General features: G+C 55.2%; 1 non-coding gene and 1 pseudogene across 1 annotated transcript; both read left to right on the top strand.

Moving 5' to 3' along the window:
- The first annotated feature begins 3107 nt into the window (after positions 1 to 3107).
- LOC132244261 (U2 spliceosomal RNA) lies at positions 3108 to 3310 on the top strand (annotated as a pseudogene).
- Positions 3311 to 5894: 2584 nt separating this feature from the next.
- LOC132244259 (U2 spliceosomal RNA) lies at positions 5895 to 6088 on the top strand. Its single transcript, XR_009455849.1, has one exon. It is a non-coding gene; the product is annotated as a U2 spliceosomal RNA (small nuclear RNA).
- The last annotated feature ends 859 nt before the right edge of the window (positions 6089 to 6947 follow it).

Genomic DNA, 6947 nt, shown 5'->3' with positions numbered 1-6947 from the left:
AAGTTTGGATAGTACAGGGAGGTGTTTGGGGAATTGGATTCGGGAAGAGGGGCTGGTGGATGTCTGGAAGGGAGAGCGGGTGGGAACGAGGATTGACCCCAGGGGACAGAAGGTTTCGAGAATTGATTTTGTGTTGGTTTCGGAAGGAGTGGGGGTGGAAAGGAAGGAGGTGGTGGAAGTGGGTTTTAGTGATCACAAGATGTTGAGGGTACAGTTACGGGTCGGGGGAGGGAGAGGGAAGGGGGTGTGGAAGCTGAACACGAGGGTGCTGGACGACGAACGGGTGTGTAAAGCCTTTGGGAGGGAATATGAGAGGTGGAGAACAACAAGAGTGCTGTTTAAATCACATTGGGATTGGTGGAGGGTTATGAAGGAGAAGATCAAGGGGTGGTTTAGTAGAGTTGGAAAACGGCAAGCGTGGGAGAAGAGGAAGGAGCTGGGGAGATTGCAGGGGAAGGTTCAGGGGCTGATTCGAGAAGCGATGGGGGGAAAGGAAGTGAAGCGGGAGCTGGGGGAGGCGAAACGGGAGGTAGAGGAATGGTTTCGGGGGAAGGAACAGGAAAGGATGTTTTTAGCACGGGCTCCGTGGATGGGGGAGGGGGAGGAATGGGGGAAGTATTTTGCAGGCAGAGTTAGAAAAGGGAGCAAGGAAGTGGGGGCGGTGGTGACAGGGAAGGGAGTGCGGGTCGAGTCGCAAAGGGAGGTGTTAAAGGAGGTGACAGGTTTCTACGCGGAGCTGTATAAAAAGCGAGAGGTGGATGGGATGGCGGGGGAGAGGTTTTTGGGGGAGCTGGAAAAGAGGGTAGAAGAAAGGGAGAGGGTGGATTTGGAGAGGGACGTCACGGAGGAAGAAGTGAAGGAGGTGTTGGGGCAGATGAAGAAGGGGAAGACGCCGGGTTTGGATGGGTTGCCGGCTGAATTTTACGAGCGTTTCTGGGGGGTGGTGGGGGAGGATGTGGTGGAGATGTTTCGGGAGGTAATGGAATCAGGGGTGGTCGGGGAGGGCTTTGCGGTGGGGGTGGTGGTGTTGTTGCATAAGAAAGGGGACAAGGAAGTGTTGAAGAACTGGAGACCGATTACTTTATTGAATGTGGATTACAAGTTGTTCTCAAAGGTGCTGGCAACAAGGATGGGGAAGGTGATGGGAAAGGTGGTGGGGGAAGACCAGACGTGTGCAGTGAAGGGTAGGAGGCTGGGGGATACGCAGTGGGTATGGAGAGATACTTTGGAGTACGTGGGAGAAAGGGGGTGGAAAGTGGTGCTGGGTAGTGTAGATCTAGAGAAGGCATATGACAGTTTGGAGCACGGTTTCCTGTTTAAGGTGTTGGACCGGATGGGCTTCCCTGGGAAATTTGTGGGGTGGGTGAGAGCCCTGTATAGAGGGGCGAGGAGCAGGATCTCGGTGAAGGGCTGTTTGGGAGAGGAATTCAGGGTGGAGAGAGGGGTGCACCAGGGGTGCCCCCTATCTCCGGAGCTGTTTGTGTGCGGCATAGAGCCGTTGGCACAGAGAGTGAGGAGAGATGGGAGAGTGAGAGGAATACCGGTACCGGGGGGAGGAGAAGTGAGAGTGACTCTGTATATGGATGACGTGATGTTTATGGTGCGGGATAGGGGGTCCTTGGAGAGGGTGGTGGAAAGCATTAAGGAATATGGAGAAGCAGCGGGGCCACGAGTGAACACAGGGAAAAGCAGTTTGTTAGCGGTGGGGGAATGGGCCGGGCTGGAGGAGGTGGGGTGGCAGGTAGAGAAGGAGGGTTTGAAGGTGTTGGGAGTCTATATGGATGTGAAGGGGAAGGGGGAACGGGCGTGGGAGGCGCTTCGAGGGCAGGTGAGGAAGGTGGTAGGGCTATGGCGAACGAGGAAGTTGACGTTTCGGGGAAAGGTGGGGATTATGAAACAGTTTCTGCTGCCAACAATTTTGTTTGTGGCAACGGTATACCCGCCTACCTGGTTGCAGGTGAGGCGGGTGCAAAGGGAGATATGTCTCTTTTTCTGGGGTGGGCAGACGGAGAAGGTGGCGAGGAGGGAGATATATAAGGGGGAGAACTTGGGAGGCTGGGGCGTGCCGGAACTAGAGGTGTTCCTGTACGTGCACTTTTGGAAAGGGGTGGTGCGAATTGCGGGTTTGGAGGGAAGGAAAGCGGCGGCGTTGTGCAGATATTGGGCGGGAAGGTTTTTAAGGAGGTTGGGATTATACGGAGAGAGGTGGACGGGCTTGTGGGCCGAGAGACCGCCCAAGTGGTATGCACGGGCCTGGGCCTTTTTGAGAGCGAAGGGGCTGGAGGAGTTAGGGTGCGAGGGACTGAGAGAAGCAAAGAAGGTGCTGAGAGGAATCAGAGCGAAGGATGAGATGGCTGATATAGGAGAGTTGTCAGAAGGGCAGGTGGGAAGGGCCTGGAAGGGGATAGTGGGGAAAAGATGGAAGGGGGAGCACGAGGATTTTGCGTGGCGAGCGGTCAGGAAAGTGCTACCGGTGAGGGCAGAGCAGCGGAAATGGGGTCTGCTAAGGTCAGGGGAGTGTCCGAGGGAACTGTGCAGCAGGGAGGAAACGGTGTTCCACGTGCTATGGGAATGCTCATATGCACAGAAGGTTTGGCAGAAGGTGGCGAAGTTTTGTAAAGAGATAGGGTGGGGGGACTGCGTGAGCTACGAGGGAGCGATGTACGGACTGGCGAGGCATAAAGCGTGGGAATGGGAGATTCGGGTTTTACTGTTGTGTACAAGGATGGCACTGTGGAAAACGCGATGTTTATTGGTACAGAAGGGGCTTTATTTCGCGCCACGGGAATGTGTGTATTTAGCGTACGCAGAGTTGGGGTACTATCGACGGAAAGGAGAAGGAGAGTGGGAAGATATTGAGTGGCAGAAACTGTTTGAGTGAGAGGGCAGGAAAGGGGTGGGAAAGGTAGAGTAAACAACTGTTTGGATAGATGTTATGTTATGTGATGTTATTTTATGTTCAGCGTTGTTACTTACGGGAGAGCTAAAATGGTTTTTGTAGTCTGAACCTGTAACAAAGAGACAAGCGCTTTCCAGTTTTGTACGGGAAGGTTTGTTGTGCTGTGATGTGAAGGAGAGAGGTTTTTCCTGGTGGTGGTGAACGAAGGATGCTTTTAATAAAAAAAAAAAAAAAAAAAAAAAAAAAAAAAAAAAAAAATCTGTTCTTATCAGTTTAATATCTGATATGTCCTCGATGTGAGGACTTTATATTAAATGGATTTTTGGAACTGGGAGATGGACTCGGAGCTTGCTCCATCCACTCCACGCATCGGCCTGGTATTGCAGTGCCTCCAGGAGCGGTGCACCTCCCCTCGGGGAGAACTTGCTGCTGTCAAAAAGTAGATCTCGTCGCTTCTTCAGAGACATCTGGGGGGGCTGGTGCCAGGCAGGAGCCTCCAGCAGTCTGGCAGGCAGGCTACTACTTGGCTGAAGCCTTCAAGAGGACAGGGTGGCTGGCTGTCTGGAGGAAAGCGGTCCCTCTGCCTGCACCTGGATGGAGAGCGTGGTCAGCAGCGTGCAGCTGAGGGGGGTGTCAGGGGCAGCCTGCTTGGTGACCCCCTGCGAACAGCTCTGTCACAGCGGAAATCCTCTGTCACAGCAGAAATCGTGGGCTTTAGGATGCCGGAAAGCCGTGGCTGTTGTCGTCACACTGTTATGAAGAAAACGAACCAAACTGAACACAGGCCGTACGGTACGGTACGGTACGGGACATCTCAGAGGTCAGATGCGAGCCAGAACTGAAAGCTGGAAGGCCTGAGAAGAGCCAGAGGCCGCCACAACACCAAGGCGAGGCTTCTGGAGCACGACGCGCTACACACCACCTACGTGGTGAGTGCATGCATCGTTTTGCCGTCGCGTGGCGTTGGAGCAGGGGGAGATGGACGGTGCGGTGGGAGGAGCGCCCCCCGTGAGCAGGGGAGACGCACAAGCCCCGTCTCCCGGCCCAAGGCTCCTGTTCAAGACTGCCACCTACAACAGCTTGCCTGGCGCCTCGTGGCTGGTGGCCATATGCAAAAGCATTGTTCTCGTGGTTGGGTGTGAACTAGCTGTGAACAACTGAGAGGCTCCACACCCAGAACTGAAAAGGCTTGGCTCCATTTAAATTGTCCTCGACTCCTTCACAGGCAACAATTCAGGGTGTTTGAAAGACTGCCTGCCAGCGCAGGCTTTTTGTTGCTCCCCTGGCGCAGGCGCAGGCAGTCTTCCACCGGGTGTCTGGCCCTTTTTTAAAGGAGCAGCGTGTCTGAAGCGCGCCTGCACGCTGCACTGCCGAGGGCCCTGCACAGCACGCGGCGGCGAGTTCTGTCTTTTGGAAGGCGTGTTAAAATGGGCCACGTCTGGCCGTACTGGAACCGGTCTCGGCTCGTTCACGCAGCAGGCCAGGCCAGGCCAGGCCAGGCCAGCAGCTTCAGGGCAAGCAGGGCAAGCGGCTTCTGAAGGAGCAGCGTGTCTGTGTTGTGGTGCTCCTGTTCAGGTACAATTAGCGGGGTTCCCACTCGGTGATTAAGGGTGTTCAACCACAACTGAAGCTCCTGGTATTGCAGTGCCTCCAGGAGCGGCGCACCCCTGTGTCAAAAAGCAGAACTCACCGTTTCCCAGGGAGCTGCTTGGGGGGTGGGGCTTGTGCTGCGCAGGGCCCTCGGCAGTCCAGCGTGCAGGTGGACTTCAGACACGCCGCTCCTTCCAACACGCCGCTCCTGTAAAAAAGGGCAAGACACCCTGTTTAATCGCTGAAAACACGGAGAACCGCTTCTTTTTTCCCCCGCGCTTGGCCTGCTGTTGCACTTTCTCCAGGACCAGCGCCAACCCAGGCCGGCAGACTGCCGGAATAAGAGCAGCAAAAAGTGAGCTGACTAGCAGCTTGCTTTTCCTTCCTCCGCTGCAGCGAGGGGTCTCGTCAGTCATGACGGGCTAGGGAAGGCGGTGCCGCCAGTACGTCCGAACGAGCGCCGGTTGCGCAAGCAACCGTGCCGCTCAGGTGAGTAGCCAAAGGGTCTCACGGTTCACCAGACCCAATAAGGAGGACGGAACGTGGGTCAACACCCCCAGGTCCCAAGGACGCCCCGATCCACTGGCAAGAACGTTCGAGGCACGTCAGGAGACCCCAGCTAGGTGGACCGCCGACTACGGATCTCGGAGGACCCTCCCAGGAGGGTGGAACCAGCGAACCCGAGACGGCGACGAACCCTGACGCACCCCCCACGATGTCGGGACCCAGGTCAGGAAGGCGCTACCGGTGAGGGCAGAGCAGCGGAAATGGGGGTTGGTAAGGTCAGGGGAGTGTCCGAGGGAACTATGCAGCAGGGAGGAAACGGTGTTCCACGTGTTATGGGAACGCTCATATGCACGGAAGGTTTGGCAGAGAGTGGCGAGGTTTTGTAAAGAGATAGGGTGGGGGGATTGTGTGAGGTACGAGGGAGCGGTGTACGGTCTGGCGAGGCGTAAAGTGTGGGAATGGGAGATTCGGGTTTTGCTGTTGTGTACACGGATGGCAGTGTGGGAAAACGAGATGTTCATTGGTCCAGAAGGGGCTTTATTTTACGTCACGGGAATGTGTTTCTTTGGCGTACGCAGAGTTGGGGTACTATCGACGGAAAGGAGAAGGGGAGTGGGAAGGTACTGATTGGAAGAAATTGTTTGAGTAAGAGGGAAGGAAGGGGGAGGGAACGGTGAAGAGAAACAACTGTTTTGATGTATGTTATGTTATGTTATTTTATGTTAAGTGTTGATATTTAAGAGAGAGCTGAAACGCTTTGTAGTTTGAATCTGTAACAAAGGGGGAAGCGGTTTTCTGTTTTGTACAGGAAAGTTTTGTTATACTATGACGTGAATGGTGTTATTTAGAGCTCCGAACCGGGAAAAGAGAACATTTTGGTGGTGGTGGTGAACGAGGTATGATTTTAATGTATATAATAAAAAAAAAATCAAAAAAAAATCTGTTCTTATCAGTTTAATATCTGATATGTCCTCGATGTGAGGACTTTATATTAAATGGATTTTTGGAACTGGGAGATGGACTCGGAGCTTGCTCCATCCACTCCACGCATCGGCCTGGTATTGCAGTGCCTCCAGGAGCGGAGCACCTCCCCTCGGGGAGAACTTGCTGCTGTCAAAAAGTAGATCTCGTCGCTTCTTCAGAGACATCTGGGGGGGCTGGTGCCGGGCAGGGGCCCCCAGCAGTCTGGCAGGCAGGCTACTACTTGTCCGAGAAGGACAGGGTGGCTGGCTGCCCGGAGGAAAGCGGTCCCTCTGCCTGCGCTTGGATGGAGAGTGCGGTCAGCAGCGTGCAGCTGAGGGGGGTGTCAGGGGCAGCCTGCTTGGTGACCCCCTGCGAACAGCTCTGTCACAACGGAAATCCTCTGTCACAGCAGAAATCGTGGGCTTTAGGATGCCAGAAAGCCGTGGATGTTGTCGTCACACTGTTATGAAGCAAAACGAACCAAACTGAACACAGGCGGTACGGTACGGTACGGTACCTCTCAGAGGTCAGATGCGAGCCAGAACTGAAAGCTGGAAGGCCTGGGAAGAGCCAGAGGCCGCCACAACACCAAGGCGAGGCTTCTGGAGCACTACGCGCTACACACCGCCTACGTGGTGAGCGCATGCATCGTTTTGTCGTCGCGTGGCCTTGGAGCAGGGGGAGATGGACGGTGCGGTGGGAGGAGCACCCCCCGTGGGCAGGGGAGACGCACAAGCCCCGTCTGCTGGTCAAAGGCTCTTATTCAAGACTGCCCCCTACAACAGCTTGCCTGGCGCCTCGTGGCTGGTGGCCATACGCAAAAGCATTGTTCTCGTGGTTGGGTGTGAACTAGCTGTGAACAACTGAGAGGCTCCACACCTTTGCAAGGAAGCCTCAGCCCCACGATGGCAGCGTCTCGCATCAACCCTCTCCAGTCCAGCGGGGCCCTGCTCCCAGCGACAGCTCTCTTAGCGGCACACAGGCACGC

This window comes from Alligator mississippiensis, chromosome 11 (assembly GCF_030867095.1).
Source record: "Alligator mississippiensis isolate rAllMis1 chromosome 11, rAllMis1, whole genome shotgun sequence".
NCBI lineage: Eukaryota > Metazoa > Chordata > Crocodylia > Alligatoridae > Alligator > Alligator mississippiensis.
The sequence above is the reverse complement of the archived record's forward strand: the minus strand, read 5'-3'. Positions and strand labels throughout refer to the sequence as shown.